The 27685-nt window shown below is 40.8% G+C and overlaps 52 non-coding genes across 52 annotated transcripts; all 52 read left to right on the top strand.

Annotated features, from left to right (window-relative positions):
- Window positions 1–492: 492 nt before the first annotated feature.
- On the top strand, window positions 493–565 carry TRNAF-GAA (transfer RNA phenylalanine (anticodon GAA)). Its single transcript has one exon. It is a non-coding gene; the product is annotated as a tRNA-Phe (tRNA).
- A 348-nt stretch (window positions 566–913) lies between these two features.
- On the top strand, window positions 914–986 carry TRNAF-GAA (transfer RNA phenylalanine (anticodon GAA)). Its single transcript has one exon. It is a non-coding gene; the product is annotated as a tRNA-Phe (tRNA).
- A 348-nt stretch (window positions 987–1334) lies between these two features.
- On the top strand, window positions 1335–1407 carry TRNAF-GAA (transfer RNA phenylalanine (anticodon GAA)). The gene has a single exon. It is a non-coding gene; the product is annotated as a tRNA-Phe (tRNA).
- A 615-nt stretch (window positions 1408–2022) lies between these two features.
- Window positions 2023–2095, top strand: TRNAF-GAA (transfer RNA phenylalanine (anticodon GAA)). The gene has a single exon. It is a non-coding gene; the product is annotated as a tRNA-Phe (tRNA).
- Window positions 2096–2443: 348 nt separating this feature from the next.
- Window positions 2444–2516, top strand: TRNAF-GAA (transfer RNA phenylalanine (anticodon GAA)). Its single transcript has one exon. It is a non-coding gene; the product is annotated as a tRNA-Phe (tRNA).
- A 348-nt stretch (window positions 2517–2864) lies between these two features.
- On the top strand, window positions 2865–2937 carry TRNAF-GAA (transfer RNA phenylalanine (anticodon GAA)). The gene has a single exon. It is a non-coding gene; the product is annotated as a tRNA-Phe (tRNA).
- Window positions 2938–3552: 615 nt separating this feature from the next.
- TRNAF-GAA (transfer RNA phenylalanine (anticodon GAA)) lies at window positions 3553–3625 on the top strand. Its single transcript has one exon. It is a non-coding gene; the product is annotated as a tRNA-Phe (tRNA).
- Window positions 3626–3973: 348 nt separating this feature from the next.
- On the top strand, window positions 3974–4046 carry TRNAF-GAA (transfer RNA phenylalanine (anticodon GAA)). Its single transcript has one exon. It is a non-coding gene; the product is annotated as a tRNA-Phe (tRNA).
- Window positions 4047–4394: 348 nt separating this feature from the next.
- Window positions 4395–4467, top strand: TRNAF-GAA (transfer RNA phenylalanine (anticodon GAA)). Its single transcript has one exon. It is a non-coding gene; the product is annotated as a tRNA-Phe (tRNA).
- A 615-nt stretch (window positions 4468–5082) lies between these two features.
- TRNAF-GAA (transfer RNA phenylalanine (anticodon GAA)) lies at window positions 5083–5155 on the top strand. The gene has a single exon. It is a non-coding gene; the product is annotated as a tRNA-Phe (tRNA).
- A 615-nt stretch (window positions 5156–5770) lies between these two features.
- Window positions 5771–5843, top strand: TRNAF-GAA (transfer RNA phenylalanine (anticodon GAA)). The gene has a single exon. It is a non-coding gene; the product is annotated as a tRNA-Phe (tRNA).
- A 348-nt stretch (window positions 5844–6191) lies between these two features.
- On the top strand, window positions 6192–6264 carry TRNAF-GAA (transfer RNA phenylalanine (anticodon GAA)). Its single transcript has one exon. It is a non-coding gene; the product is annotated as a tRNA-Phe (tRNA).
- Window positions 6265–6612: 348 nt separating this feature from the next.
- Window positions 6613–6685, top strand: TRNAF-GAA (transfer RNA phenylalanine (anticodon GAA)). Its single transcript has one exon. It is a non-coding gene; the product is annotated as a tRNA-Phe (tRNA).
- Window positions 6686–7300: 615 nt separating this feature from the next.
- On the top strand, window positions 7301–7373 carry TRNAF-GAA (transfer RNA phenylalanine (anticodon GAA)). Its single transcript has one exon. It is a non-coding gene; the product is annotated as a tRNA-Phe (tRNA).
- Window positions 7374–7721: 348 nt separating this feature from the next.
- On the top strand, window positions 7722–7794 carry TRNAF-GAA (transfer RNA phenylalanine (anticodon GAA)). Its single transcript has one exon. It is a non-coding gene; the product is annotated as a tRNA-Phe (tRNA).
- Window positions 7795–8142: 348 nt separating this feature from the next.
- Window positions 8143–8215, top strand: TRNAF-GAA (transfer RNA phenylalanine (anticodon GAA)). The gene has a single exon. It is a non-coding gene; the product is annotated as a tRNA-Phe (tRNA).
- Window positions 8216–8830: 615 nt separating this feature from the next.
- Window positions 8831–8903, top strand: TRNAF-GAA (transfer RNA phenylalanine (anticodon GAA)). Its single transcript has one exon. It is a non-coding gene; the product is annotated as a tRNA-Phe (tRNA).
- A 348-nt stretch (window positions 8904–9251) lies between these two features.
- On the top strand, window positions 9252–9324 carry TRNAF-GAA (transfer RNA phenylalanine (anticodon GAA)). The gene has a single exon. It is a non-coding gene; the product is annotated as a tRNA-Phe (tRNA).
- A 348-nt stretch (window positions 9325–9672) lies between these two features.
- Window positions 9673–9745, top strand: TRNAF-GAA (transfer RNA phenylalanine (anticodon GAA)). Its single transcript has one exon. It is a non-coding gene; the product is annotated as a tRNA-Phe (tRNA).
- A 348-nt stretch (window positions 9746–10093) lies between these two features.
- TRNAF-GAA (transfer RNA phenylalanine (anticodon GAA)) lies at window positions 10094–10166 on the top strand. The gene has a single exon. It is a non-coding gene; the product is annotated as a tRNA-Phe (tRNA).
- Window positions 10167–10781: 615 nt separating this feature from the next.
- On the top strand, window positions 10782–10854 carry TRNAF-GAA (transfer RNA phenylalanine (anticodon GAA)). Its single transcript has one exon. It is a non-coding gene; the product is annotated as a tRNA-Phe (tRNA).
- A 348-nt stretch (window positions 10855–11202) lies between these two features.
- On the top strand, window positions 11203–11275 carry TRNAF-GAA (transfer RNA phenylalanine (anticodon GAA)). Its single transcript has one exon. It is a non-coding gene; the product is annotated as a tRNA-Phe (tRNA).
- A 348-nt stretch (window positions 11276–11623) lies between these two features.
- TRNAF-GAA (transfer RNA phenylalanine (anticodon GAA)) lies at window positions 11624–11696 on the top strand. The gene has a single exon. It is a non-coding gene; the product is annotated as a tRNA-Phe (tRNA).
- Window positions 11697–12044: 348 nt separating this feature from the next.
- TRNAF-GAA (transfer RNA phenylalanine (anticodon GAA)) lies at window positions 12045–12117 on the top strand. Its single transcript has one exon. It is a non-coding gene; the product is annotated as a tRNA-Phe (tRNA).
- Window positions 12118–12732: 615 nt separating this feature from the next.
- On the top strand, window positions 12733–12805 carry TRNAF-GAA (transfer RNA phenylalanine (anticodon GAA)). The gene has a single exon. It is a non-coding gene; the product is annotated as a tRNA-Phe (tRNA).
- A 615-nt stretch (window positions 12806–13420) lies between these two features.
- On the top strand, window positions 13421–13493 carry TRNAF-GAA (transfer RNA phenylalanine (anticodon GAA)). Its single transcript has one exon. It is a non-coding gene; the product is annotated as a tRNA-Phe (tRNA).
- Window positions 13494–13841: 348 nt separating this feature from the next.
- Window positions 13842–13914, top strand: TRNAF-GAA (transfer RNA phenylalanine (anticodon GAA)). Its single transcript has one exon. It is a non-coding gene; the product is annotated as a tRNA-Phe (tRNA).
- Window positions 13915–14529: 615 nt separating this feature from the next.
- TRNAF-GAA (transfer RNA phenylalanine (anticodon GAA)) lies at window positions 14530–14602 on the top strand. The gene has a single exon. It is a non-coding gene; the product is annotated as a tRNA-Phe (tRNA).
- A 348-nt stretch (window positions 14603–14950) lies between these two features.
- Window positions 14951–15018, top strand: TRNAF-GAA (transfer RNA phenylalanine (anticodon GAA)). The gene has a single exon. It is a non-coding gene; the product is annotated as a tRNA-Phe (tRNA).
- A 348-nt stretch (window positions 15019–15366) lies between these two features.
- TRNAF-GAA (transfer RNA phenylalanine (anticodon GAA)) lies at window positions 15367–15439 on the top strand. Its single transcript has one exon. It is a non-coding gene; the product is annotated as a tRNA-Phe (tRNA).
- Window positions 15440–15787: 348 nt separating this feature from the next.
- On the top strand, window positions 15788–15860 carry TRNAF-GAA (transfer RNA phenylalanine (anticodon GAA)). The gene has a single exon. It is a non-coding gene; the product is annotated as a tRNA-Phe (tRNA).
- A 348-nt stretch (window positions 15861–16208) lies between these two features.
- TRNAF-GAA (transfer RNA phenylalanine (anticodon GAA)) lies at window positions 16209–16281 on the top strand. Its single transcript has one exon. It is a non-coding gene; the product is annotated as a tRNA-Phe (tRNA).
- An 865-nt stretch (window positions 16282–17146) lies between these two features.
- Window positions 17147–17219, top strand: TRNAF-GAA (transfer RNA phenylalanine (anticodon GAA)). Its single transcript has one exon. It is a non-coding gene; the product is annotated as a tRNA-Phe (tRNA).
- Window positions 17220–17567: 348 nt separating this feature from the next.
- On the top strand, window positions 17568–17635 carry TRNAF-GAA (transfer RNA phenylalanine (anticodon GAA)). Its single transcript has one exon. It is a non-coding gene; the product is annotated as a tRNA-Phe (tRNA).
- A 348-nt stretch (window positions 17636–17983) lies between these two features.
- On the top strand, window positions 17984–18056 carry TRNAF-GAA (transfer RNA phenylalanine (anticodon GAA)). Its single transcript has one exon. It is a non-coding gene; the product is annotated as a tRNA-Phe (tRNA).
- A 348-nt stretch (window positions 18057–18404) lies between these two features.
- On the top strand, window positions 18405–18477 carry TRNAF-GAA (transfer RNA phenylalanine (anticodon GAA)). Its single transcript has one exon. It is a non-coding gene; the product is annotated as a tRNA-Phe (tRNA).
- Window positions 18478–19075: 598 nt separating this feature from the next.
- On the top strand, window positions 19076–19148 carry TRNAF-GAA (transfer RNA phenylalanine (anticodon GAA)). Its single transcript has one exon. It is a non-coding gene; the product is annotated as a tRNA-Phe (tRNA).
- A 348-nt stretch (window positions 19149–19496) lies between these two features.
- Window positions 19497–19569, top strand: TRNAF-GAA (transfer RNA phenylalanine (anticodon GAA)). The gene has a single exon. It is a non-coding gene; the product is annotated as a tRNA-Phe (tRNA).
- Window positions 19570–19918: 349 nt separating this feature from the next.
- TRNAF-GAA (transfer RNA phenylalanine (anticodon GAA)) lies at window positions 19919–19991 on the top strand. The gene has a single exon. It is a non-coding gene; the product is annotated as a tRNA-Phe (tRNA).
- An 865-nt stretch (window positions 19992–20856) lies between these two features.
- Window positions 20857–20929, top strand: TRNAF-GAA (transfer RNA phenylalanine (anticodon GAA)). The gene has a single exon. It is a non-coding gene; the product is annotated as a tRNA-Phe (tRNA).
- Window positions 20930–21278: 349 nt separating this feature from the next.
- On the top strand, window positions 21279–21351 carry TRNAF-GAA (transfer RNA phenylalanine (anticodon GAA)). Its single transcript has one exon. It is a non-coding gene; the product is annotated as a tRNA-Phe (tRNA).
- Window positions 21352–21700: 349 nt separating this feature from the next.
- On the top strand, window positions 21701–21773 carry TRNAF-GAA (transfer RNA phenylalanine (anticodon GAA)). The gene has a single exon. It is a non-coding gene; the product is annotated as a tRNA-Phe (tRNA).
- An 865-nt stretch (window positions 21774–22638) lies between these two features.
- On the top strand, window positions 22639–22711 carry TRNAF-GAA (transfer RNA phenylalanine (anticodon GAA)). The gene has a single exon. It is a non-coding gene; the product is annotated as a tRNA-Phe (tRNA).
- Window positions 22712–23059: 348 nt separating this feature from the next.
- TRNAF-GAA (transfer RNA phenylalanine (anticodon GAA)) lies at window positions 23060–23132 on the top strand. Its single transcript has one exon. It is a non-coding gene; the product is annotated as a tRNA-Phe (tRNA).
- A 1274-nt stretch (window positions 23133–24406) lies between these two features.
- TRNAF-GAA (transfer RNA phenylalanine (anticodon GAA)) lies at window positions 24407–24474 on the top strand. The gene has a single exon. It is a non-coding gene; the product is annotated as a tRNA-Phe (tRNA).
- A 348-nt stretch (window positions 24475–24822) lies between these two features.
- On the top strand, window positions 24823–24895 carry TRNAF-GAA (transfer RNA phenylalanine (anticodon GAA)). The gene has a single exon. It is a non-coding gene; the product is annotated as a tRNA-Phe (tRNA).
- Window positions 24896–25243: 348 nt separating this feature from the next.
- On the top strand, window positions 25244–25316 carry TRNAF-GAA (transfer RNA phenylalanine (anticodon GAA)). Its single transcript has one exon. It is a non-coding gene; the product is annotated as a tRNA-Phe (tRNA).
- A 348-nt stretch (window positions 25317–25664) lies between these two features.
- On the top strand, window positions 25665–25737 carry TRNAF-GAA (transfer RNA phenylalanine (anticodon GAA)). The gene has a single exon. It is a non-coding gene; the product is annotated as a tRNA-Phe (tRNA).
- A 348-nt stretch (window positions 25738–26085) lies between these two features.
- TRNAF-GAA (transfer RNA phenylalanine (anticodon GAA)) lies at window positions 26086–26158 on the top strand. Its single transcript has one exon. It is a non-coding gene; the product is annotated as a tRNA-Phe (tRNA).
- Window positions 26159–26506: 348 nt separating this feature from the next.
- Window positions 26507–26579, top strand: TRNAF-GAA (transfer RNA phenylalanine (anticodon GAA)). The gene has a single exon. It is a non-coding gene; the product is annotated as a tRNA-Phe (tRNA).
- Window positions 26580–26927: 348 nt separating this feature from the next.
- On the top strand, window positions 26928–26995 carry TRNAF-GAA (transfer RNA phenylalanine (anticodon GAA)). Its single transcript has one exon. It is a non-coding gene; the product is annotated as a tRNA-Phe (tRNA).
- A 598-nt stretch (window positions 26996–27593) lies between these two features.
- Window positions 27594–27666, top strand: TRNAF-GAA (transfer RNA phenylalanine (anticodon GAA)). The gene has a single exon. It is a non-coding gene; the product is annotated as a tRNA-Phe (tRNA).
- Window positions 27667–27685: the final 19 nt, after the last annotated feature.

Genomic DNA, 27685 nt, shown 5'->3' with positions numbered 1-27685 from the left:
TGTCGGGTTCCGCTGAGCACATTTCCTCTCCTTGCTTGCTGTAAGTTTTAATGGTCAAAGTACTATTTTAATCTACAATTTCTGATTGTAACAAAAGCTCCCTTTTTATTAAAGTGTTACGATTTTACATTATGTTGCGACAACTCTTTATCCATCCAAAAGTGAGAAAGGACAGCCTGTAAAGATCCGGAGTCGCAAAAAATTATGGGGTGTCTCAAAGCTTCCCTTCTCCCCGGATGTTTAGTCTCTGGATTCCCCAGGGCTGAATGTCGGGTTCCGCTGAGCACATTTCCTCTCCTTGCTTGCTGTAAGTTTTAATGGTCAAAGTACTATTTTAATCTACAATTTCTGATTGTAACAAAAGCTCCCTTTTTATTAAAGTGTTACTATTTTACATTATGTTGCGACAACTCTCTATCCATCCAAAAGTGAGAAAGGACAGCCTGTAATGATCCGGAGTCGCAAAAAATATCAAGATCTTAAAGTGCATAAGCCGAAATAGCTCAGTTGGGAGAGCGTTAGACTGAAGATCTAAAGGTCCCTGGTTCGATCCCGGGTTTCGGCAGGTACTACTTTTCTTATAACTATGAATCGTGTCCCAGAATAATCTAAATTCTTTGGGATTTTGGGGTGTCTCAAAGCTTCCCTTCTGCCCCGATGTTTAGTCTCTGGATTCCCCAGGGCTGAATGTCGGGTTCCGCTGAGCACATTTCCTCTCCTTGCTTGCTGTAAGTTTTAATGGTCAAAGTACTATTTTAATCTACAATTTCTGATTGTAACAAAAGTTCCCTTTTTATCAAAGTGTTACGATTTTACATTATGTTGCGACAACTCTTTATCCATCCAAAAGTGAGAAAGGACAGCCTGTAAATATCCGGAGTCGCAAAAAATATCAAGATTTTAAAGTGTGTAAGCCGAAATAGCTCAGTTGGGAGAGCGTTAGACTGAAGATCTAAAGGTCCCTGGTTCGATCCCGGGTTTCGGCAGGTACTACTTTTCTTATAACTATGAATCGTGTCACAGAATACTCTAAATTCTTTGGGATTTTGGGGTGTCTCAAAGCTTCCCTTCTCCCCGGATGTTTAGTCTCTGGATTCCCCAGGGCTGAATGTCGGGTTCCGCTGAGCACATTTCCTCTCCTTGCTTGCTGTAAGTTTTAATGGTCAAAGTACTATTTTAATCTACAATTTCTGATTGTAACAAAAGCTCCCTTTTTATTAAAGTGTTACGATTTTACATTATGTTGCGACAACTCTTTATCCATCCAAAAGTGAGAAAGGACAGCCTGTAATGATCCGGAGTCGCAAAAAATATCAAGATCTTAAAGTGCATAAGCCGAAATAGCTCAGTTGGGAGAGCGTTAGACTGAAGATCTAAAGGTCCCTGGTTCGATCCCGGGTTTCGGCAGGTACTACTTTTCTTATAACTATGAATCGTGTCCCAGAATAATCTAAATTCTTTGGGATTTTGGGGTGTCTCAAAGCTTCCCTTCTCCCCGGATGTTTAGTCTCTGGATTCCCCAGGGCTGAATGTCGGGTTCCGCTGAGCACGTTTCCTCTCCTTGCTTGCTGTAAGTTTTAATGGTCAAAGTACTATTTTAATCTACAATTTCTGATTGTAACAAAAGCTCCCTTTTTATTAAAGTGTTACGATTTTACATTATGTTGCGGCAACTCTTTATCCATCCAAAAGTGAGAAAGGACAGCCTGTAAAGATCCGGAGTCGCAAAAAATTATGGGGTGTCTCAAAGCTTCCCTTCTCCCCGGATGTTTAGTCTCTGGATTCCCCAGGGCTGAATGTCAGGTTCCGCTGAGCACATTTCCTCTCCTTGCTTGCTGTAAGTTTTAATGGTCAAAGTACTATTTTAATCTACAATTTCTGATTGTAACAAAAGCTCCCTTTTTATTAAAGTGTTACTATTTTACATTATGTTGCGACAACTCTCTATCCATCCAAAAGTGAGAAAGGACAGCCTGTAATGATCCGGAGTCGCAAAAAATATCAAGATCTTAAAGTGCATAAGCCGAAATAGCTCAGTTGGGAGAGCGTTAGACTGAAGATCTAAAGGTCCCTGGTTCGATCCCGGGTTTCGGCAGGTACTACTTTTCTTATAACTATGAATCGTGTCCCAGAATAATCTAAATTCTTTGGGATTTTGGGGTGTCTCAAAGCTTCCCTTCTGCCCCGATGTTTAGTCTCTGGATTCCCCAGGGCTGAATGTCGGGTTCCGCTGAGCACATTTCCTCTCCTTGCTTGCTGTAAGTTTTAATGGTCAAAGTACTATTTTAATCTACAATTTCTGATTGTAACAAAAGTTCCCTTTTTATCAAAGTGTTACGATTTTACATTATGTTGCGACAACTCTTTATCCATCCAAAAGTGAGAAAGGACAGCCTGTAAATATCCGGAGTCGCAAAAAATATCAAGATTTTAAAGTGTGTAAGCCGAAATAGCTCAGTTGGGAGAGCGTTAGACTGAAGATCTAAAGGTCCCTGGTTCGATCCCGGGTTTCGGCAGGTACTACTTTTCTTATAACTATGAATCGTGTCACAGAATACTCTAAATTCTTTGGGATTTTGGGGTGTCTCAAAGCTTCCCTTCTCCCCGGATGTTTAGTCTCTGGATTCCCCAGGGCTGAATGTCGGGTTCCGCTGAGCACATTTCCTCTCCTTGCTTGCTGTAAGTTTTAATGGTCAAAGTACTATTTTAATCTACAATTTCTGATTGTAACAAAAGCTCCCTTTTTATTAAAGTGTTACGATTTTACATTATGTTGCGACAACTCTTTATCCATCCAAAAGTGAGAAAGGACAGCCTGTAATGATCCGGAGTCGCAAAAAATATCAAGATCTTAAAGTGCATAAGCCGAAATAGCTCAGTTGGGAGAGCGTTAGACTGAAGATCTAAAGGTCCCTGGTTCGATCCCGGGTTTCGGCAGGTACTACTTTTCTTATAACTATGAATCGTGTCCCAGAATAATCTAAATTCTTTGGGATTTTGGGGTGTCTCAAAGCTTCCCTTCTCCCCGGATGTTTAGTCTCTGGATTCCCCAGGGCTGAATGTCGGGTTCCGCTGAGCACGTTTCCTCTCCTTGCTTGCTGTAAGTTTTAATGGTCAAAGTACTATTTTAATCTACAATTTCTGATTGTAACAAAAGCTCCCTTTTTATTAAAGTGTTACGATTTTACATTATGTTGCGGCAACTCTTTATCCATCCAAAAGTGAGAAAGGACAGCCTGTAAAGATCCGGAGTCGCAAAAAATTATGGGGTGTCTCAAAGCTTCCCTTCTCCCCGGATGTTTAGTCTCTGGATTCCCCAGGGCTGAATGTCGGGTTCCGCTGAGCACATTTCCTCTCCTTGCTTGCTGTAAGTTTTAATGGTCAAAGTACTATTTTAATCTACAATTTCTGATTGTAACAAAAGCTCCCTTTTTATTAAAGTGTTACTATTTTACATTATGTTGCGACAACTCTCTATCCATCCAAAAGTGAGAAAGGACAGCCTGTAATGATCCGGAGTCGCAAAAAATATCAAGATCTTAAAGTGCATAAGCCGAAATAGCTCAGTTGGGAGAGCGTTAGACTGAAGATCTAAAGGTCCCTGGTTCGATCCCGGGTTTCGGCAGGTACTACTTTTCTTATAACTATGAATCGTGTCCCAGAATAATCTAAATTCTTTGGGATTTTGGGGTGTCTCAAAGCTTCCCTTCTGCCCCGATGTTTAGTCTCTGGATTCCCCAGGGCTGAATGTCGGGTTCCGCTGAGCACATTTCCTCTCCTTGCTTGCTGTAAGTTTTAATGGTCAAAGTACTATTTTAATCTACAATTTCTGATTGTAACAAAAGTTCCCTTTTTATCAAAGTGTTACGATTTTACATTATGTTGCGACAACTCTTTATCCATCCAAAAGTGAGAAAGGACAGCCTGTAAATATCCGGAGTCGCAAAAAATATCAAGATTTTAAAGTGTGTAAGCCGAAATAGCTCAGTTGGGAGAGCGTTAGACTGAAGATCTAAAGGTCCCTGGTTCGATCCCGGGTTTCGGCAGGTACTACTTTTCTTATAACTATGAATCGTGTCACAGAATACTCTAAATTCTTTGGGATTTTGGGGTGTCTCAAAGCTTCCCTTCTCCCCGGATGTTTAGTCTCTGGATTCCCCAGGGCTGAATGTCGGGTTCCGCTGAGCACATTTCCTCTCCTTGCTTGCTGTAAGTTTTAATGGTCAAAGTACTATTTTAATCTACAATTTCTGATTGTAACAAAAGCTCCCTTTTTATTAAAGTGTTACGATTTTACATTATGTTGCGACAACTCTTTATCCATCCAAAAGTGAGAAAGGACAGCCTGTAATGATCCGGAGTCGCAAAAAATATCAAGATCTTAAAGTGCATAAGCCGAAATAGCTCAGTTGGGAGAGCGTTAGACTGAAGATCTAAAGGTCCCTGGTTCGATCCCGGGTTTCGGCAGGTACTACTTTTCTTATAACTATGAATCGTGTCCCAGAATAATCTAAATTCTTTGGGATTTTGGGGTGTCTCAAAGCTTCCCTTCTCCCCGGATGTTTAGTCTCTGGATTCCCCAGGGCTGAATGTCGGGTTCCGCTGAGCACGTTTCCTCTCCTTGCTTGCTGTAAGTTTTAATGGTCAAAGTACTATTTTAATCTACAATTTCTGATTGTAACAAAAGCTCCCTTTTTATTAAAGTGTTACGATTTTACATTATGTTGCGGCAACTCTTTATCCATCCAAAAGTGAGAAAGGACAGCCTGTAAAGATCCGGAGTCGCAAAAAATTATGGGGTGTCTCAAAGCTTCCCTTCTCCCCGGATGTTTAGTCTCTGGATTCCCCAGGGCTGAATGTCGGGTTCCGCTGAGCACATTTCCTCTCCTTGCTTGCTGTAAGTTTTAATGGTCAAAGTACTATTTTAATCTACAATTTCTGATTGTAACAAAAGCTCCCTTTTTATTAAAGTGTTACGATTTTACATTATGTTGCGACAACTCTTTATCCATCCAAAAGTGAGAAAGGACAGCCTGTAATGATCCGGAGTCGCAAAAAATATCAAGATCTTAAAGTGCATAAGCCGAAATAGCTCAGTTGGGAGAGCGTTAGACTGAAGATCTAAAGGTCCCTGGTTCGATCCCGGGTTTCGGCAGGTACTACTTTTCTTATAACTATGAATCGTGTCCCAGAATAATCTAAATTCTTTGGGATTTTGGGGTGTCTCAAAGCTTCCCTTCTCCCCGGATGTTTAGTCTCTGGATTCCCCAGGGCTGAATGTCGGGTTCCGCTGAGCACGTTTCCTCTCCTTGCTTGCTGTAAGTTTTAATGGTCAAAGTACTATTTTAATCTACAATTTCTGATTGTAACAAAAGCTCCCTTTTTATTAAAGTGTTACGATTTTACATTATGTTGCGGCAACTCTTTATCCATCCAAAAGTGAGAAAGGACAGCCTGTAAAGATCCGGAGTCGCAAAAAATTATGGGGTGTCTCAAAGCTTCCCTTCTCCCCGGATGTTTAGTCTCTGGATTCCCCAGGGCTGAATGTCGGGTTCCGCTGAGCACATTTCCTCTCCTTGCTTGCTGTAAGTTTTAATGGTCAAAGTACTATTTTAATCTACAATTTCTGATTGTAACAAAAGCTCCCTTTTTATTAAAGTGTTACTATTTTACATTATGTTGCGACAACTCTCTATCCATCCAAAAGTGAGAAAGGACAGCCTGTAATGATCCGGAGTCGCAAAAAATATCAAGATCTTAAAGTGCATAAGCCGAAATAGCTCAGTTGGGAGAGCGTTAGACTGAAGATCTAAAGGTCCCTGGTTCGATCCCGGGTTTCGGCAGGTACTACTTTTCTTATAACTATGAATCGTGTCCCAGAATAATCTAAATTCTTTGGGATTTTGGGGTGTCTCAAAGCTTCCCTTCTGCCCCGATGTTTAGTCTCTGGATTCCCCAGGGCTGAATGTCGGGTTCCGCTGAGCACATTTCCTCTCCTTGCTTGCTGTAAGTTTTAATGGTCAAAGTACTATTTTAATCTACAATTTCTGATTGTAACAAAAGTTCCCTTTTTATCAAAGTGTTACGATTTTACATTATGTTGCGACAACTCTTTATCCATCCAAAAGTGAGAAAGGACAGCCTGTAAATATCCGGAGTCGCAAAAAATATCAAGATTTTAAAGTGTGTAAGCCGAAATAGCTCAGTTGGGAGAGCGTTAGACTGAAGATCTAAAGGTCCCTGGTTCGATCCCGGGTTTCGGCAGGTACTACTTTTCTTATAACTATGAATCGTGTCACAGAATACTCTAAATTCTTTGGGATTTTGGGGTGTCTCAAAGCTTCCCTTCTCCCCGGATGTTTAGTCTCTGGATTCCCCAGGGCTGAATGTCGGGTTCCGCTGAGCACATTTCCTCTCCTTGCTTGCTGTAAGTTTTAATGGTCAAAGTACTATTTTAATCTACAATTTCTGATTGTAACAAAAGCTCCCTTTTTATTAAAGTGTTACTATTTTACATTATGTTGCGACAACTCTCTATCCATCCAAAAGTGAGAAAGGACAGCCTGTAATGATCCGGAGTCGCAAAAAATATCAAGATCTTAAAGTGCATAAGCCGAAATAGCTCAGTTGGGAGAGCGTTAGACTGAAGATCTAAAGGTCCCTGGTTCGATCCCGGGTTTCGGCAGGTACTACTTTTCTTATAACTATGAATCGTGTCCCAGAATAATCTAAATTCTTTGGGATTTTGGGGTGTCTCAAAGCTTCCCTTCTCCCCGGATGTTTAGTCTCTGGATTCCCCAGGGCTGAATGTCGGGTTCCGCTGAGCACGTTTCCTCTCCTTGCTTGCTGTAAGTTTTAATGGTCAAAGTACTATTTTAATCTACAATTTCTGATTGTAACAAAAGCTCCCTTTTTATTAAAGTGTTACGATTTTACATTATGTTGCGGCAACTCTTTATCCATCCAAAAGTGAGAAAGGACAGCCTGTAAAGATCCGGAGTCGCAAAAAATTATGGGGTGTCTCAAAGCTTCCCTTCTCCCCGGATGTTTAGTCTCTGGATTCCCCAGGGCTGAATGTCGGGTTCCGCTGAGCACATTTCCTCTCCTTGCTTGCTGTAAGTTTTAATGGTCAAAGTACTATTTTAATCTACAATTTCTGATTGTAACAAAAGCTCCCTTTTTATTAAAGTGTTACTATTTTACATTATGTTGCGACAACTCTCTATCCATCCAAAAGTGAGAAAGGACAGCCTGTAATGATCCGGAGTCGCAAAAAATATCAAGATCTTAAAGTGCATAAGCCGAAATAGCTCAGTTGGGAGAGCGTTAGACTGAAGATCTAAAGGTCCCTGGTTCGATCCCGGGTTTCGGCAGGTACTACTTTTCTTATAACTATGAATCGTGTCCCAGAATAATCTAAATTCTTTGGGATTTTGGGGTGTCTCAAAGCTTCCCTTCTGCCCCGATGTTTAGTCTCTGGATTCCCCAGGGCTGAATGTCGGGTTCCGCTGAGCACATTTCCTCTCCTTGCTTGCTGTAAGTTTTAATGGTCAAAGTACTATTTTAATCTACAATTTCTGATTGTAACAAAAGTTCCCTTTTTATCAAAGTGTTACGATTTTACATTATGTTGCGACAACTCTTTATCCATCCAAAAGTGAGAAAGGACAGCCTGTAAATATCCGGAGTCGCAAAAAATATCAAGATTTTAAAGTGTGTAAGCCGAAATAGCTCAGTTGGGAGAGCGTTAGACTGAAGATCTAAAGGTCCCTGGTTCGATCCCGGGTTTCGGCAGGTACTACTTTTCTTATAACTATGAATCGTGTCACAGAATACTCTAAATTCTTTGGGATTTTGGGGTGTCTCAAAGCTTCCCTTCTCCCCGGATGTTTAGTCTCTGGATTCCCCAGGGCTGAATGTCGGGTTCCGCTGAGCACATTTCCTCTCCTTGCTTGCTGTAAGTTTTAATGGTCAAAGTACTATTTTAATCTACAATTTCTGATTGTAACAAAAGCTCCCTTTTTATTAAAGTGTTACTATTTTACATTATGTTGCGACAACTCTCTATCCATCCAAAAGTGAGAAAGGACAGCCTGTAATGATCCGGAGTCGCAAAAAATATCAAGATCTTAAAGTGCATAAGCCGAAATAGCTCAGTTGGGAGAGCGTTAGACTGAAGATCTAAAGGTCCCTGGTTCGATCCCGGGTTTCGGCAGGTACTACTTTTCTTATAACTATGAATCGTGTCCCAGAATAATCTAAATTCTTTGGGATTTTGGGGTGTCTCAAAGCTTCCCTTCTCCCCGGATGTTTAGTCTCTGGATTCCCCAGGGCTGAATGTCGGGTTCCGCTGAGCACGTTTCCTCTCCTTGCTTGCTGTAAGTTTTAATGGTCAAAGTACTATTTTAATCTACAATTTCTGATTGTAACAAAAGCTCCCTTTTTATTAAAGTGTTACGATTTTACATTATGTTGCGGCAACTCTTTATCCATCCAAAAGTGAGAAAGGACAGCCTGTAAAGATCCGGAGTCGCAAAAAATTATGGGGTGTCTCAAAGCTTCCCTTCTCCCCGGATGTTTAGTCTCTGGATTCCCCAGGGCTGAATGTCGGGTTCCGCTGAGCACATTTCCTCTCCTTGCTTGCTGTAAGTTTTAATGGTCAAAGTACTATTTTAATCTACAATTTCTGATTGTAACAAAAGCTCCCTTTTTATTAAAGTGTTACTATTTTACATTATGTTGCGACAACTCTCTATCCATCCAAAAGTGAGAAAGGACAGCCTGTAATGATCCGGAGTCGCAAAAAATATCAAGATCTTAAAGTGCATAAGCCGAAATAGCTCAGTTGGGAGAGCGTTAGACTGAAGATCTAAAGGTCCCTGGTTCGATCCCGGGTTTCGGCAGGTACTACTTTTCTTATAACTATGAATCGTGTCCCAGAATAATCTAAATTCTTTGGGATTTTGGGGTGTCTCAAAGCTTCCCTTCTGCCCCGATGTTTAGTCTCTGGATTCCCCAGGGCTGAATGTCGGGTTCCGCTGAGCACATTTCCTCTCCTTGCTTGCTGTAAGTTTTAATGGTCAAAGTACTATTTTAATCTACAATTTCTGATTGTAACAAAAGTTCCCTTTTTATCAAAGTGTTACGATTTTACATTATGTTGCGACAACTCTTTATCCATCCAAAAGTGAGAAAGGACAGCCTGTAAATATCCGGAGTCGCAAAAAATATCAAGATTTTAAAGTGTGTAAGCCGAAATAGCTCAGTTGGGAGAGCGTTAGACTGAAGATCTAAAGGTCCCTGGTTCGATCCCGGGTTTCGGCAGGTACTACTTTTCTTATAACTATGAATCGTGTCACAGAATACTCTAAATTCTTTGGGATTTTGGGGTGTCTCAAAGCTTCCCTTCTCCCCGGATGTTTAGTCTCTGGATTCCCCAGGGCTGAATGTCGGGTTCCGCTGAGCACATTTCCTCTCCTTGCTTGCTGTAAGTTTTAATGGTCAAAGTACTATTTTAATCTACAATTTCTGATTGTAACAAAAGCTCCCTTTTTATTAAAGTGTTACTATTTTACATTATGTTGCGACAACTCTCTATCCATCCAAAAGTGAGAAAGGACAGCCTGTAATGATCCGGAGTCGCAAAAAATATCAAGATCTTAAAGTGCATAAGCCGAAATAGCTCAGTTGGGAGAGCGTTAGACTGAAGATCTAAAGGTCCCTGGTTCGATCCCGGGTTTCGGCAGGTACTACTTTTCTTATAACTATGAATCGTGTCCCAGAATAATCTAAATTCTTTGGGATTTTGGGGTGTCTCAAAGCTTCCCTTCTGCCCCGATGTTTAGTCTCTGGATTCCCCAGGGCTGAATGTCGGGTTCCGCTGAGCACATTTCCTCTCCTTGCTTGCTGTAAGTTTTAATGGTCAAAGTACTATTTTAATCTACAATTTCTGATTGTAACAAAAGTTCCCTTTTTATCAAAGTGTTACGATTTTACATTATGTTGCGACAACTCTTTATCCATCCAAAAGTGAGAAAGGACAGCCTGTAAATATCCGGAGTCGCAAAAAATATCAAGATTTTAAAGTGTGTAAGCCGAAATAGCTCAGTTGGGAGAGCGTTAGACTGAAGATCTAAAGGTCCCTGGTTCGATCCCGGGTTTCGGCAGGTACTACTTTTCTTATAACTATGAATCGTGTCACAGAATAATCTAAATTCTTTGGGATTTTGGGGTGTCTCAAAGCTTCCCTTCTCCCCGGATGTTTAGTCTCTGGATTCCCCAGGGCTGAATGTCGGGTTCCGCTGAGCACGTTTCCTCTCCTTGCTTGCTGTAAGTTTTAATGGTCAAAGTACTATTTTAATCTACAATTTCTGATTGTAACAAAAGCTCCCTTTTTATTAAAGTGTTACGATTTTACATTATGTTGCGGCAACTCTTTATCCATCCAAAAGTGAGAAAGGACAGCCTGTAAAGATCCGGAGTCGCAAAAAATTATGGGGTGTCTCAAAGCTTCCCTTCTCCCCGGATGTTTAGTCTCTGGATTCCCCAGGGCTGAATGTCGGGTTCCGCTGAGCACATTTCCTCTCCTTGCTTGCTGTAAGTTTTAATGGTCAAAGTACTATTTTAATCTACAATTTCTGATTGTAACAAAAGCTCCCTTTTTATTAAAGTGTTACTATTTTACATTATGTTGCGACAACTCTTTATCCATCCAAAAGTGAGAAAGGACAGCCTGTAATGATCCGGAGTCGCAAAAAATATCAAGATCTTAAAGTGCATAAGCCGAAATAGCTCAGTTGGGAGAGCGTTAGACTGAAGATCTAAAGGTCCCTGGTTCGATCCCGGGTTTCGGCAGGTACTACTTTTCTTATAACTATGAATCGTGTCCCAGAATAATCTAAATTCTTTGGGATTTTGGGGTGTCTCAAAGCTTCCCTTCTGCCCCGATGTTTAGTCTCTGGATTCCCCAGGGCTGAATGTCGGGTTCCGCTGAGCACATTTCCTCTCCTTGCTTGCTGTAAGTTTTAATGGTCAAAGTACTATTTTAATCTACAATTTCTGATTGTAACAAAAGTTCCCTTTTTATCAAAGTGTTACGATTTTACATTATGTTGCGACAACTCTTTATCCATCCAAAAGTGAGAAAGGACAGCCTGTAAATATCCGGAGTCGCAAAAAATATCAAGATTTTAAAGTGTGTAAGCCGAAATAGCTCAGTTGGGAGAGCGTTAGACTGAAGATCTAAAGGTCCCTGGTTCGATCCCGGGTTTCGGCAGGTACTACTTTTCTTATAACTATGAATCGTGTCACAGAATACTCTAAATTCTTTGGGATTTTGGGGTGTCTCAAAGCTTCCCTTCTCCCCGGATGTTTAGTCTCTGGATTCCCCAGGGCTGAATGTCGGGTTCCGCTGAGCACATTTCCTCTCCTTGCTTGCTGTAAGTTTTAATGGTCAAAGTACTATTTTAATCTACAATTTCTGATTGTAACAAAAGCTCCCTTTTTATTAAAGTGTTACTATTTTACATTATGTTGCGACAACTCTCTATCCATCCAAAAGTGAGAAAGGACAGCCTGTAATGATCCGGAGTCGCAAAAAATATCAAGATCTTAAAGTGCATAAGCCGAAATAGCTCAGTTGGGAGAGCGTTAGACTGAAGATCTAAAGGTCCCTGGTTCGATCCCGGGTTTCGGCAGGTACTACTTTTCTTATAACTATGAATCGTGTCCCAGAATAATCTAAATTCTTTGGGATTTTGGGGTGTCTCAAAGCTTCCCTTCTGCCCCGATGTTTAGTCTCTGGATTCCCCAGGGCTGAATGTCGGGTTCCGCTGAGCACATTTCCTCTCCTTGCTTGCTGTAAGTTTTAATGGTCAAAGTACTATTTTAATCTACAATTTCTGATTGTAACAAAAGTTCCCTTTTTATCAAAGTGTTACGATTTTACATTATGTTGCGACAACTCTTTATCCATCCAAAAGTGAGAAAGGACAGCCTGTAAATATCCGGAGTCGCAAAAAATATCAAGATTTTAAAGTGTGTAAGCCGAAATAGCTCAGTTGGGAGAGCGTTAGACTGAAGATCTAAAGGTCCCTGGTTCGATCCCGGGTTTCGGCAGGTACTACTTTTCTTATAACTATGAATCGTGTCACAGAATAATCTAAATTCTTTGGGATTTTGGGGTGTCTCAAAGCTTCCCTTCTCCCCGGATGTTTAGTCTCTGGATTCCCCAGGGCTGAATGTCGGGTTCCGCTGAGCACGTTTCCTCTCCTTGCTTGCTGTAAGTTTTAATGGTCAAAGTACTATTTTAATCTACAATTTCTGATTGTAACAAAAGCTCCCTTTTTATTAAAGTGTTACGATTTTACATTATGTTGCGGCAACTCTTTATCCATCCAAAAGTGAGAAAGGACAGCCTGTAAAGATCCGGAGTCGCAAAAAATTATGGGGTGTCTCAAAGCTTCCCTTCTCCCCGGATGTTTAGTCTCTGGATTCCCCAGGGCTGAATGTCGGGTTCCGCTGAGCACATTTCCTCTCCTTGCTTGCTGTAAGTTTTAATGGTCAAAGTACTATTTTAATCTACAATTTCTGATTGTAACAAAAGCTCCCTTTTTATTAAAGTGTTACTATTTTACATTATGTTGCGACAACTCTTTATCCATCCAAAAGTGAGAAAGGACAGCCTGTAATGATCCGGAGTCGCAAAAAATATCAAGATCTTAAAGTGCATAAGCCGAAATAGCTCAGTTGGGAGAGCGTTAGACTGAAGATCTAAAGGTCCCTGGTTCGATCCCGGGTTTCGGCAGGTACTACTTTTCTTATAACTATGAATCGTGTCCCAGAATAATCTAAATTCTTTGGGATTTTGGGGTGTCTCAAAGCTTCCCTTCTGCCCCGATGTTTAGTCTCTGGATTCCCCAGGGCTGAATGTCGGGTTCCGCTGAGCACGTTTCCTCTCCTTGCTTGCTGTAAGTTTTAATGGTCAAAGTACTATTTTAATCTACAATTTCTGATTGTAACAAAAGCTCCCTTTTTATTAAAGTGTTACGATTTTACATTATGTTGCGGCAACTCTTTATCCATCCAAAAGTGAGAAAGGACAGCCTGTAAAGATCCGGAGTCGCAAAAAATTATGGGGTGTCTCAAAGCTTCCCTTCTCCCCGGATGTTTAGTCTCTGGATTCCCCAGGGCTGAATGTCGGGTTCCGCTGAGCACATTTCCTCTCCTTGCTTGCTGTAAGTTTTAATGGTCAAAGTACTATTTTAATCTACAATTTCTGATTGTAACAAAAGCTCCCTTTTTATTAAAGTGTTACTATTTTACATTATGTTGCGACAACTCTCTATCCATCCAAAAGTGAGAAAGGACAGCCTGTAATGATCCGGAGTCGCAAAAAATATCAAGATCTTAAAATGCATAAGCCGAAATAGCTCAGTTGGGAGAGCGTTAGACTGAAGATCTAAAGGTCTCTGGTTCGATCCCGGGTTTCGGCAGGTACTACTTTTCTTATAACTATGAATCGTGTCCCAGAATAATCTAAATTCTTTGGGATTTTGGGGTGTCTCAAAGCTTCCCTTCTGCCCCGATGTTTAGTCTCTGGATTCCCCAGGGCTGAATGTCGGGTTCCGCTGAGCACATTTCCTCTCCTTGCTTGCTGTAAGTTTTAATGGTCAAAGTACTATTTTAATCTACAATTTCTGATTGTAACAAAAGTTCCCTTTTTATCAAAGTGTTACGATTTTACATTATGTTGCGACAACTCTTTATCCATCCAAAAGTGAGAAAGGACAGCCTGTAATGATCCGGAGTCGCAAAAAATATCAAGATCTTAAAGTGCATAAGCCGAAATAGCTCAGTTGGGAGAGCGTTAGACTGAAGATCTAAAGGTCCCTGGTTCGATCCCGGGTTTCGGCAGGTACTACTTTTCTTATAACTATGAATCGTGTCCCAGAATAATCTAAATTCTTTGGGATTTTGGGGTGTCTCAAAGCTTCCCTTCTCCCCGGATGTTTAGTCTCTGGATTCCCCAGGGCTGAATGTCGGGTTCCGCTGAGCACGTTTCCTCTCCTTGCTTGCTGTAAGTTTTAATGGTCAAAGTACTATTTTAATCTACAATTTCTGATTGTAACAAAAGCTCCCTTTTTATTAAAGTGTTACGATTTTACATTATGTTGCGGCAACTCTTTATCCATCCAAAAGTGAGAAAGGACAGCCTGTAAAGATCCGGAGTCGCAAAAAATTATGGGGTGTCTCAAAGCTTCCCTTCTCCCCGGATGTTTAGTCTCTGGATTCCCCAGGGCTGAATGTCGGGTTCCGCTGAGCACATTTCCTCTCCTTGCTTGCTGTAAGTTTTAATGGTCAAAGTACTATTTTAATCTACAATTTCTGATTGTAACAAAAGCTCCCTTTTTATTAAAGTGTTACTATTTTACATTATGTTGCGACAACTCTTTATCCATCCAAAAGTGAGAAAGGACAGCCTGTAATGATCCGGAGTCGCAAAAAATATCAAGATCTTAAAGTGCATAAGCCGAAATAGCTCAGTTGGGAGAGCGTTAGACTGAAGATCTAAAGGTCCCTGGTTCGATCCCGGGTTTCGGCAGGTACTACTTTTCTTATAACTATGAATCGTGTCCCAGAATAATCTAAATTCTTTGGGATTTTGGGGTGTCTCAAAGCTTCCCTTCTCCCCGGATGTTTAGTCTCTGGATTCCCCAGGGCTGAATGTCGGGTTCCGCTGAGCACGTTTCCTCTCCTTGCTTGCTGTAAGTTTTAATGGTCAAAGTACTATTTTAATCTACAATTTCTGATTGTAACAAAAGTTCCCTTTTTATTAAAGTGTTACGATTTTACATTATGTTGCGACAACTCTTTATCCATCCAAAAGTGAGAAAGGACAGCCTGTAAAGATCCGGAGTCGCAAAAAATATCAAGATCTTAAAGTGCATAAGCCGAAATAGCTCAGTTGGGAGAGCGTTAGACTGAAGATCTAAAGGTCCCTGGTCCCGGGTTTCGGCAGGTACTACTTTTCTTATAACTATGAATCGTGTCCCAGAAAAATCTAAATTCTTTGAAATTTTGGGGTGTATCAAAGCTTCCCTTCTCCCCGGATGTTTAGTCTCTGGATTCCCCAGGGCTGAATGTCGGGTTCCGCTGAGCACATTTCCTCTCCTTGCTTGCTGTAAGTTTTAATGGTCAAAGTACTATTTTAATCTACAATTTCTGATTGTAACAAAAGTTCCCTTTTTATCAAAGTGTTACGATTTTACATTATGTTGCGACAACTCTTTATCCATCCAAAAGTGAGAAAGGACAGCCTGTAAATATCCGGAGTCGCAAAAAATATCAAGATTTTAAAGTGTGTAAGCCGAAATAGCTCAGTTGGGAGAGCGTTAGACTGAAGATCTAAAGGTCCCTGGTTCGATCCCGGGTTTCGGCAGGTACTACTTTTCTTATAACTATGAATCGTGTCACAGAATACTCTAAATTCTTTGGGATTTTGGGGTGTCTCAAAGCTTCCCTTCTCCCCGGATGTTTAGTCTCTGGATTCCCCAGGGCTGAATGTCGGGTTCCGCTGAGCACGTTTCCTCTCCTTGCTTGCTGTAAGTTTTAATGGTCAAAGTACTATTTTAATCTACAATTTCTGATTGTAACAAAAGCTCCCTTTTTATTAAAGTGTTACGATTTTACATTATGTTGCGACAACTCTTTATCCATCCAAAAGTGAGAAAGGACAGCCTGTAATGATCCGGAGTCGCAAAAAATATCAAGATCTTAAAGTGCGTAAGCCGAAATAGCTCAGTTGGGAGAGCGTTAGACTGAAGATCTAAAGGTCCCTGGTTCGATCCCGGGTTTCGGCAGGTACTACTTTTCTTATAACTATGAATCGTGTCACAGAATACTCTAAATTCTTTGGGATTTTGGGGTGTCTCAAAGCTTCCCTTCTCCCCGGATGTTTAGTCTCTGGATTCCCCAGGGCTGAATGTCGGGTTCCGCTGAGCACATTTCCTCTCCTTGCTTGCTGTAAGTTTTAATGGTCAAAGTACTATTTTAATCTACAATTTCTGATTGTAACAAAAGCTCCCTTTTTATTAAAGTGTTACGATTTTACATTATGTTGCGACAACTCTTTATCCATCCAAAAGTGAGAAAGGACAGCCTGTAATGATCCGGAGTCGCAAAAAATATCAAGATCTTAAAGTGCATAAGCCGAAATAGCTCAGTTGGGAGAGCGTTAGACTGAAGATCTAAAGGTCCCTGGTTCGATCCCGGGTTTCGGCAGGTACTACTTTTCTTATAACTATGAATCGTGTCCCAGAATAATCTAAATTCTTTGGGATTTTGGGGTGTCTCAAAGCTTCCCTTCTCCCCGGATGTTTAGTCTCTGGATTCCCCAGGGCTGAATGTCGGGTTCCGCTGAGCACATTTCCTCTCCTTGCTTGCTGTAAGTTTTAATGGTCAAAGTACTATTTTAATCTACAATTTCTGATTGTAACAAAAGTTCCCTTTTTATTAAAGTGTTACGATTTTACATTATGTTGCGACAACTCTTTTGAATCGTGTCACAGAATAATCTAAATTCTTTGGGATTTTGGGGTGTCTCAAAGCTTCCCTTCTCCCCGGATGTTTAGTCTCTGGATTCCCCAGGGCTGAATGTCGGGTTCCGCTGAGCACGTTTCCTCTCCTTGCTTGCTGTAAGTTTTAATGGTCAAAGTACTATTTTAATCTACAATTTCTGATTGTAACAAAAGCTCCCTTTTTATTAAAGTGTTACGATTTTACATTATGTTGCGGCAACTCTTTATCCATCCAAAAGTGAGAAAGGACAGCCTGTAAAGATCCGGAGTCGCAAAAAATTATGGGGTGTCTCAAAGCTTCCCTTCTCCCCGGATGTTTAGTCTCTGGATTCCCCAGGGCTGAATGTCGGGTTCCGCTGAGCACATTTCCTCTCCTTGCTTGCTGTAAGTTTTAATGGTCAAAGTACTATTTTAATCTACAATTTCTGATTGTAACAAAAGCTCCCTTTTTATTAAAGTGTTACTATTTTACATTATGTTGCGACAACGCTTTATCCATCCAAAAGTGAGAAAGGACAGCCTGTAATGATCCGGAGTCGCAAAAAATATCAAGATCTTAAAGTGCATAAGCCGAAATAGCTCAGTTGGGAGAGCGTTAGACTGAAGATCTAAAGGTCCCTGGTTCGATCCCGGGTTTCGGCAGGTACTACTTTTCTTATAACTATGAAACGTGTCCCAGAATAATCTAAATTCTTTGGGATTTTGGGGTGTCTCAAAGCTTCCCTTCTCCCCGGATGTTTAGTCTCTGGATTCCCCAGGGCTGAATGTCGGGTTCCGCTGAGCACGTTTCCTCTCCTTGCTTGCTGTAAGTTTTAATGGTCAAAGTACTATTTTAATCTACAATTTCTGATTGTAACAAAAGTTCCCTTTTTATTAAAGTGTTACGATTTTACATTATGTTGCGACAACTCTTTATCCATCCAAAAGTGAGAAAGGACAGCCTGTAAAGATCCGGAGTCGCAAAAAATATCAAGATCTTAAAGTGCATAAGCCGAAATAGCTCAGTTGGGAGAGCGTTAGACTGAAGATCTAAAGGTCCCTGGTCCCGGGTTTCGGCAGGTACTACTTTTCTTATAACTATGAATCGTGTCCCAGAAAAATCTAAATTCTTTGAAATTTTGGGGTGTATCAAAGCTTCCCTTCTCCCCGGATGTTTAGTCTCTGGATTCCCCAGGGCTGAATGTCGGGTTCCGCTGAGCACATTTCCTCTCCTTGCTTGCTGTAAGTTTTAATGGTCAAAGTACTATTTTAATCTACAATTTCTGATTGTAACAAAAGTTCCCTTTTTATTAAAGTGTTACGATTTTACATTATGTTGCGACAACTCTTTATCCATCCAAAAGTGAGAAAGGACAGCCTGTAAAGATCCGGAGTCGCAAAAAATATCAAGATCTTAAAGTGCATAAGCCGAAATAGCTCAGTTGGGGGAGCGTTAGACTGAAGATCTAAAGGTCCCTGGTTCGATCCCGGGTTTCGGCAGGTACTACTTTTCTTATAACTATGAATCGTGTCACAGAATACTCTAAATTCTTTGGGATTATGGGGTGTCTCAAAGCTTCCCTTCTCCCCGGATGTTTAGTCTCTGGATTCCCCAGGGCTGAATGTCGGGTTCCGCTGAGCACATTTCCTCTCCTTGCTTGCTGTAAGTTTTAATGGTCAAAGTACTATTTTAATCTACAATTTCTGATTGTAACAAAAGCTCCCTTTTTATTAAAGTGTTACGATTTTACATTATGTTGCGACAACTCTTTATCCATCCAAAAGTGAGAAAGGACAGCCTGTAATGATCCGGAGTCGCAAAAAATATCAAGATCTTAAAGTGCATAAGCCGAAATAGCTCAGTTGGGAGAGCGTTAGACTGAAGATCTAAAGGTCCCTGGTTCGATCCCGGGTGTCGGCAGGTACTACTTTTCTTATAACTATGAATCGTGTCCCAGAATAATCTAAATTCTTTGGGATTTTGGGGTGTCTCAAAGCTTCCCTTCTCCCCGGATGTTTAGTCTCTGGATTCCCCAGGGCTGAATGTCGGGTTCCGCTGAGCACATTTCCTCTCCTTGCTTGCTGTAAGTTTTAATGGTCAAAGTACTATTTTAATCTACAATTTCTGATTGTAACAAAAGTTCCCTTTTTATTAAAATGTTACGATTTTACATTATGTTGCGACAACTCTTTTGAATCGTGTCACAGAATAATCTAAATTCTTTGGGATTTTGGGGTGTCTCAAAGCTTCCCTTCTCCCCGGATGTTTAGTCTCTGGATTCCCCAGGGCTGAATGTCGGGTTCCGCTGAGCACGTTTCCTCTCCTTGCTTGCTGTAAGTTTTAATGGTCAAAGTACTATTTTAATCTACAATTTCTGATTGTAACAAAAGCTCCCTTTTTATTAAAGTGTTACGATTTTACATTATGTTGCGACAACTCTTTATCCATCCAAAAGTGAGAAAGGACAGCCTGTAATGATCCGGAGTCGCAAAAAATATCAAGATCTTAAAGTGCATAAGCCGAAATAGCTCAGTTGGGAGAGCGTTAGACTGAAGATCTAAAGGTCCCTGGTTCGATCCCGGGTTTCGGCAGGTACTACTTTTCTTATAACTATGAATCGTGTCACAGAATACTCTAAATTCTTTGGGATTTTGGGGTGTCTCAAAGCTTCCCTTCTCCCCGGATGTTTAGTCTCTGGATTCCCCAGGGCTGAATGTCGGGTTCCGCTGAGCACATTTCCTCTCCTTGCTTGCTGTAAGTTTTAATGGTCAAAGTACTATTTTAATCTACAATTTCTGATTGTAACAAAAGCTCCCTTTTTATTAAAGTGTTACGATTTTACATTATGTTGCGACAACTCTTTATCCATCCAAAAGTGAGAAAGGACAGCCTGTAATGATCCGGAGTCGCAAAAAATATCAAGATCTTAAAGTGCGTAAGCCGAAATAGCTCAGTTGGGAGAGCGTTAGACTGAAGATCTAAAGGTCCCTGGTTCGATCCCGGGTTTCGGCAGGTACTACTTTTCTTATAACTATGAATCGTGTCACAGAATACTCTAAATTTATTTGGGATTTTGGGGTGTCTCAAAGCTTCCCTTCTCCCCGGATGTTTAGTCTCTGGATTCCCCAGGGCTGAATGTCGGGTTCCGCTGAGCACATTTCCTCTCCTTGCTTGCTGTAAGTTTTAATGGTCAAAGTACTATTTTAATCTACAATTTCTGATTGTAACAAAAGCTCCCTTTTTATTAAAGTGTTACGATTTTACATTATGTTGCGACAACTCTTTATCCATCCAAAAGTGAGAAAGGACAGCCTGTAATGATCCGGAGTCGCAAAAAATATCAAGATCTTAAAGTGCATAAGCCGAAATAGCTCAGTTGGGAGAGCGTTAGACTGAAGATCTAAAGGTCCCTGGTTCGATCCCGGGTTTCGGCAGGTACTACTTTTCTTATAACTATGAATCGTGTCCCAGAATAATCTAAATTCTTTGGGATTTTGGGGTGTCTCAAAGCTTCCCTTCTCCCCGGATGTTTAGTCTCTGGATTCCCCAGGGCTGAATGTCGGGTTCCGCTGAGCACATTTCCTCTCCTTGCTTGCTGTAAGTTTTAATGGTCAAAGTACTATTTTAATCTACAATTTCTGATTGTAACAAAAGTTCCCTTTTTATTAAAGTGTTACGATTTTACATTATGTTGCGACAACTCTTTTGAATCGTGTCACAGAATAATCTAAATTCTTTGGGATTTTGGGGTGTCTCAAAGCTTCCCTTCTCCCCGGATGTTTAGTCTCTGGATTCCCCAGGGCTGAATGTCGGGTTCCGCTGAGCACGTTTCCTCTCCTTGCTTGCTGTAAGTTTTAATGGTCAAAGTACTATTTTAATCTACAATTTCTGATTGTAACAAAAGCTCCCTTTTTATTAAAGTGTTACGATTTTACATTATGTTGCGGCAACTCTTTATCCATCCAAAAGTGAGAAAGGACAGCCTGTAAAGATCCGGAGTCGCAAAAAATTATGGGGTGTCTCAAAGCTTCCCTTCTCCCCGGATGTTTAGTCTCTGGATTCCCCAGGGCTGAATGTCGGGTTCCGCTGAGCACATTTCCTCTCCTTGCTTGCTGTAAGTTTTAATGGTCAAAGTACTATTTTAATCTACAATTTCTGATTGTAACAAAAGCTCCCTTTTTATTAAAGTGTTACGATTTTACATTATGTTGCGACAACTCTTTATCCATCCAAAAGTGAGAAAGGACAGCCTGTAATGATCCGGAGTCGCAAAAAATATCAAGATCTTAAAGTGCGTAAGCCGAAATAGCTCAGTTGGGAGAGCGTTAGACTGAAGATCTAAAGGTCCCTGGTTCGATCCCGGGTTTCGGCAGGTACTACTTTTCTTATAACTATGAATCGTGTCACAGAATACTCTAAATTTATTTGGGATTTTGGGGTGTCTCAAAGCTTCCCTTCTCCCCGGATGTTTAGTCTCTGGATTCCCCAGGGCTGAATGTCGGGTTCCGCTGAGCACATTTCCTCTCCTTGCTTGCTGTAAGTTTTAATGGTCAAAGTACTATTTTAATCTACAATTTCTGATTGTAACAAAAGCTCCCTTTTTATTAAAGTGTTACGATTTTACATTATGTTTCGACAACTCTTTATCCATCCAAAAGTGAGAAAGGACAGCCTGTAATGATCCGGATTCGCAAAAAATATCAAGATCTTAAAGTGCGTAAGCCGAAATAGCTCAGTTGGGAGAGCGTTAGACTGAAGATCTAAAGGTCCCTGGTTCGATCCCGGGTTTCGGCAGGTACTACTTTTCTTATAACTATGAATCGTGTCACAGAATACTCTAAATTTATTTGGGATTTTGGGGTGTCTCAAAGCTTCCCTTCTCCCCGGATGTTTAGTCTCTGGATTCCCCAGGGCTGAATGTCGGGTTCCGCTGAGCACATTTCCTCTCCTTGCTTGCTGTAAGTTTTAATGGTCAAAGTACTATTTTAATCTACAATTTCTGATTGTAACAAAAGCTCCCTTTTTATTAAAGTGTTACGATTTTACATTATGTTTCGACAACTCTTTATCCATCCAAAAGTGAGAAAGGACAGCCTGTAATGATCCGGAGTCGCAAAAAATATCAAGATCTTAAAGTGCATAAGCCGAAATAGCTCAGTTGGGAGAGCGTTAGACTGAAGATCTAAAGGTCCCTGGTTCGATCCCGGGTTTCGGCAGGTACTACTTTTCTTATAACTATGAATCGTGTCCCAGAATAATCTAAATTCTTTGGGATTTTGGGGTGTCTCAAAGCTTCCCTTCTCCCCGGATGTTTAGTCTCTGGATTCCCCAGGGCTGAATGTCGGGTTCCGCTGAGCACATTTCCTCTCCTTGCTTGCTGTAAGTTTTAATGGTCAAAGTACTATTTTAATCTACAATTTTTGATTGTAACAAAAGTTCCCTTTTTATTAAAGTGTTACGATTTTACATTATGTTGCGACAACTCTTTTGAATCGTGTCACAGAATAATCTAAATTCTTTGGGATTTTGGGGTGTCTCAAAGCTTCCCTTCTCCCCGGATGTTTAGTCTCTGGATTCCCCAGGGCTGAATGTCGGGTTCCGCTGAGCACGTTTCCTCTCCTTGCTTGCTGTAAGTTTTAATGGTCAAAGTACTATTTTAATCTACAATTTCTGATTGTAACAAAAGCTCCCTTTTTATTAAAGTGTTACGATTTTACATTATGTTGCGGCAACTCTTTATCTATCCAAAAGTGAGAAAGGACAGCCTGTAAAGATCCGGAGTCGCAAAAAATTATGGGGTGTCTCAAAGCTTCCCTTCTCCCCGGATGTTTAGTCTCTGGATTCCCCAGGGCTGAATGTCGGGTTCCGCTGAGCACATTTCCTCTCCTTGCTTGCTGTAAGTTTTAATGGTCAAAGTACTATTTTAATCTACAATTTCTGATTGTAACAAAAGTTCCCTTTTTATCAAAGTGTTACGATTTTACATTATGTTGCGACAACTCTTTATCCATCCAAAAGTGAGAAAGGACAGCCTGTAAATATCCGGAGTCGCAAAAAATATCAAGATTTTAAAGTGTGTAAGCCGAAATAGCTCAGTTGGGAGAGCGTTAGACTGAAGATCTAAAGGTCCCTGGTTCGATCCCGGGTTTCGGCAGGTACTACTTTTCTTATAACTATGAATCGTGTCACAGAATACTCTAAATTCTTTGGGATTTTGGGGTGTCTCAAAGCTTCCCTTCTCCCCGGATGTTTAGTCTCTGGATTCCCCAGGGCTGAATGTCGGGTTCCGCTGAGCACATTTCCTCTCCTTGCTTGCTGTAAGTTTTAATGGTCAAAGTACTATTTTAATCTACAATTTCTGATTGTAACAAAAGCTCCCTTTTTATTAAAGTGTTACGATTTTACATTATGTTGCGACAACTCTTTATCCATCCAAAAGTGAGAAAGGACAGCCTGTAATGATCCGGAGTCGCAAAAAATATCAAGATCTTAAAGTGCATAAGCCGAAATAGCTCAGTTGGGAGAGCGTTAGACTGAAGATCTAAAGGTCCCTGGTTCGATCCCGGGTTTCGGCAGGTACTACTTTTCTTATAACTATGAATCGTGTCCCAGAATAATCTAAATTCTTTGGGATTTTGGGGTGTCTCAAAGCTTCCCTTCTCCCCGGATGTTTAGTCTCTGGATTCCCCAGGGCTGAATGTCGGGTTCCGCTGAGCACATTTCCTCTCCTTGCTTGCTGTAAGTTTTAATGGTCAAAGTACTATTTTAATCTACAATTTTTGATTGTAACAAAAGTTCCCTTTTTATTAAAGTGTTACGATTTTACATTATGTTGCGACAACTCTTTTGAATCGTGTCACAGAATAATCTAAATTCTTTGGGATTTTGGGGTGTCTCAAAGCTTCCCTTCTCCCCGGATGTTTAGTCTCTGGATTCCCCAGGGCTGAATGTCGGGTTCCGCTGAGCACGTTTCCTCTCCTTGCTTGCTGTAAGTTTTAATGGTCAAAGTACTATTTTAATCTACAATTTCTGATTGTAACAAAAGCTCCCTTTTTATTAAAGTGTTACGATTTTACATTATGTTGCGGCAACTCTTTATCTATCCAAAAGTGAGAAAGGACAGCCTGTAAAGATCCGGAGTCGCAAAAAATTATGGGGTGTCTCAAAGCTTCCCTTCTCCCCGGATGTTTAGTCTCTGGATTCCCCAGGGCTGAATGTCGGGTTCCGCTGAGCACATTTCCTCTCCTTGCTTGCTGTAAGTTTTAATGGTCAAAGTACTATTTTAATCTACAATTTCTGATTGTAACAAAAGCTCCCTTTTTATTAAAGTGTTACGATTTTACATTATGTTGCGACAACTCTTTATCCATCCAAAAGTGAGAAAGGACAGCCTGTAATGATCCGGAGTCGCAAAAAATATCAAGATCTTAAAGTGCGTAAGCCGAAATAGCTCAGTTGGGAGAGCGTTAGACTGAAGATCTAAAGGTCCCGGGTTTCGGCAGTTACTATTTTACTTATAACTAAGAATCGTGTCCCAGAAAAATCTAAATTCTTTGGGATTTTGGGGAGTCTCAAAGCTTCCCTTCTCCCCGGATGTTTAGTGACTGGATTCCCCAGGGCTGAATGTCGGGTTCCGCTGAGCACATTTCCTCTCCTTGCTTGCTGTAAGTTTTAATGGTCAAAGTACTATTTTAATCTACAATTTCTGATTGTAACAAAAGCTCCCTTTTTATTAAAGTGTTACGATTTTACATTATGTTTCGACAACTCTTTATCCATCCAAAAGTGAGAAAGGACAGCCTGTAAAGATGCGGAGTCGCAAAAAATATCAAGATCTTAAAGTGCATAAGCCGAAATAGCTCAGTTGGGAGAGCGTTAGACTGAAGATCTAAAGGTCCCTGGTCCCGGGTTTCGGCAGGTACTACTTTTCTTATAACTATGAATCGTGTCCCAGAAAAATCTAAATTCTTTGAAATTTTGGGGTGTATCAAAGCTTCCCTTCTCCCCGGATGTTTAGTCTCTGGATTCCCCAGGGCTGAATGTCGGGTTACGCTGAGCACATTTCCTCTCCTTGCTTGCTGTAAGTTTTAATGGTCAAAGTACTATTTTAATCTATAATTTCTGATTGTAACAAAAGCTCCCTTTTTATCAAAGTGTTACGATTTTACATTATGTTGCGACAACTCTTTATCCATCCAAAAGTGAGAAAGGACAGCCTGTAAATATCCGGAGTCGCAAAAAATATCAAGATTTTAAAGTGTGTAAGCCGAAATAGCTCAGTTGGGAGAGCGTTAGACTGAAGATCTAAAGGTCCCTGGTTCGATCCCGGGTTTCGGCAGGTACTACTCTTCTTATAACTATGAATCGTGTCACAGAATACTCTAAATTCTTTGGGATTTTGGGGTGTCTCAAAGCTTCCCTTCTCCCCGGATGTTTAGTCTCTGGATTCCCCAGGGCTGAATGTCGGGTTCCGCTGAGCACATTTCCTCTCCTTGCTTGCTGTAAGCTTTAATGGTCAAAGTACTATTTTAATCTATAATTTCTGATTGTAACAAAAGCTCCCTTTTTATTAAAGTGTTACGATTTTACATTATGTTGCGACAACTCTTTATCCATCCAAAAGTGAGAAAGGACAGCCTGTAATGATCCGGAGTCGCAAAAAATATCAAGATCTTAAAGTACATAAGCCGAAATAGCTCAGTTGGGAGAGCGTTAGACTGAAGATCTAAAGGTCCCTGGTTTGATCCCGGGTTTCGGCAGGTACTACTTTTCTTATAACTATGAATCGTGTCCCAGAATAATCTAAATTCTTTGGGATTTTGGGGTGTCTCAAAGCTTCCATTCTCCCCGGATGTTTAGTCTCTGGATTCCCCAGGGCTGAATGTCGGGTTCCGCTGAGCACATTTCCTCTCCTTGCTTGCTGTAAGTTTTAATGGTCAAAGTACTATTTTAATCTACAATTTCTGATTGTAACAAAAGTTCCCTTTTTATTAAAGTGTTACGATTTTACATTATGTTGCGACAACTCTTTATCCATCCAAAAGTGAGAAAGGACAGCCTGTAAAGATCCGGAGTCGCAAAAAATATCAAGATCTTAAAGTGCATAAGCCGAAATAGCTCAGTTGGGAGAGCGTTAGACTGAAGATCTAAAAGTCCCTGGTTCGATCCCGGGTTTCGGCAGGTACTACTTTTCTTATAACTATGAATCGTGTCCCAGAAAAATCTAAATTCTTTGAAATTTTGGGGTGTATCAAAGCTTCCCTTCTCCCCGGATGTTTAGTCTCTGGATTCCCCAGGGCTGAATGTCGGGTTCCGCTGAGCACATTTCCTCTCCTTGCTTGCTGTAAGTTTTAATGGTCAAAGTACTATTTTAATCTACAATTTCTGATTGTAACAAAAGTTCCCTTTTTATTAAAGTGTTACGATTTTACATTATGTTGCGACAACTCTTTATCCATCCAAAAGTGAGAAAGGACAGCCTGTAAAGATCCGGAGTCGCAAAAAATATCAAGATCTTAAAGTGCATAAGCCGAAATAGCTCAGTTGGGAGAGCGTTAGACTGAAGATCTAAAGGTCCCTGGTTTAATCCCAGGTTTCGGCAGGTACTACTTTTCTTATAACTATGAATCGTGTCACAGAATACTCTAAATTCTTTGGGATTTTGGGGTGTCTCAAAGCTTCCCTTCTCCCCGGATGTTTAGTCTCTGGATTCCCCAGGGCTGAATGTCGGGTTCCGCTGAGCACATTTCCTCTCCTTGCTTGCTGTAAGTTTTAATGGTCAAAGTACTATTTTAATCTACAATTTCTGATTGTAACAAAAGTTCCCTTTTTATTAAAGTGTTACGATTTTACATTATGTTGCGACAACTCTTTATCCATCCAAAAGTGAGAAAGGACAGCCTGTAAAGATCCGGAGTCGCAAAAAATATCAAGATCTTAAAGTGCATAAGCCGAAATAGCTCAGTTGGGAGAGCGTTAGACTGAAGATCTAAAAGTCCCTGGTTCGATCCCAGGTTTCGGCAGGTACTACTTTTCTTATAACTATGAATCGTGTCCCAGAAAAATCTAAATTCTTTGGGATTTTGGAGTGTCTCAAAGCTTCCCTTCTCCCAGGATGTTTAGTCTCTGGATTCCCCAGGGCTGAATGTCGGGTTCCGCTGAGCACATTTCCTCTCCTTGCTTGCTGTAAGTTTTAATGGTCAAAGTACTATTTTAATCTACAATTTCTGATTGTAACAAAAGTTCCCTTTTTATTAAAGTGTTACGATTTTACATTATGTTGCGACAACTCTTTATCCATCCAAAAGTGAGAAAGGACAGCCTGTAATGATCCGGAGTCGCAAAAAATATCAAGATCTTAAAGTGCATAAGCCGAAATAGCTCAGTTGGGAGAGCGTTAGACTGAAGATCTAAAGGTCCCTGGTCCCGGGTTTCGGCAGGTACTACTTTTCTTATAACTATGAATCGTGTCCCAGAAAAATCTAAATTCTTTGAAATTTTGGGGTGTATCAAAGCTTCCCTTCTCCCCGGATGTTTAGTCTCTGGATTCCCCAGGGCTGAATGTCGGGTTCCGCTGAGCACATTTCCTCTCCTTGCTTGCTGTAAGTTTTAATGGTCAAAGTACTATTTTAATCTACAATTTCTGATTGTAACAAAAGTTCCCTTTTTATTAAAGTGTTACGATTTTACATTATGTTGCGACAACTCTTTTGAATCGTGTCACAGAATAATCTAAATTCTTTGGGATTTTGGGGTGTCTCAAAGCTTCCCTTCTCCCCGGATGTTTAGTCTCTGGATTCCCCAGGGCTGAATGTCGGGTTCCGCTGAGCACATTTCCTCTCCTTGCTTGCTGTAAGTTTTAATGGTCAAAGTACTATTTTAATCTACAATTTCTGATTGTAACAAAAGTTCCCTTTTTATTAAAGTGTTACGATTTTACATTATGTTGCGACAACTCTTTATCCATCCAAAAGTGAGAAAGGACAGCCTGTAATGATCCGGAGTCGCAGAAAATATCAAGATCTTAAAGCGCATAAGCTGAAATAGCTCAGTTGGGAGAGCGTTAGACTGAAGATCTAAAGGTCCCTGGTTCGATCCCGGGTTTCGGCAGGTACTACTTTTCTTATAA

This window comes from Rhinoderma darwinii, chromosome 7 (genome assembly GCF_050947455.1).
Source record: "Rhinoderma darwinii isolate aRhiDar2 chromosome 7, aRhiDar2.hap1, whole genome shotgun sequence".
In the NCBI taxonomy this organism is placed as follows: Eukaryota; Metazoa; Chordata; class Amphibia; order Anura; family Rhinodermatidae; genus Rhinoderma; species Rhinoderma darwinii.
This window is presented reverse-complemented; position numbering and strand designations above follow the sequence as displayed.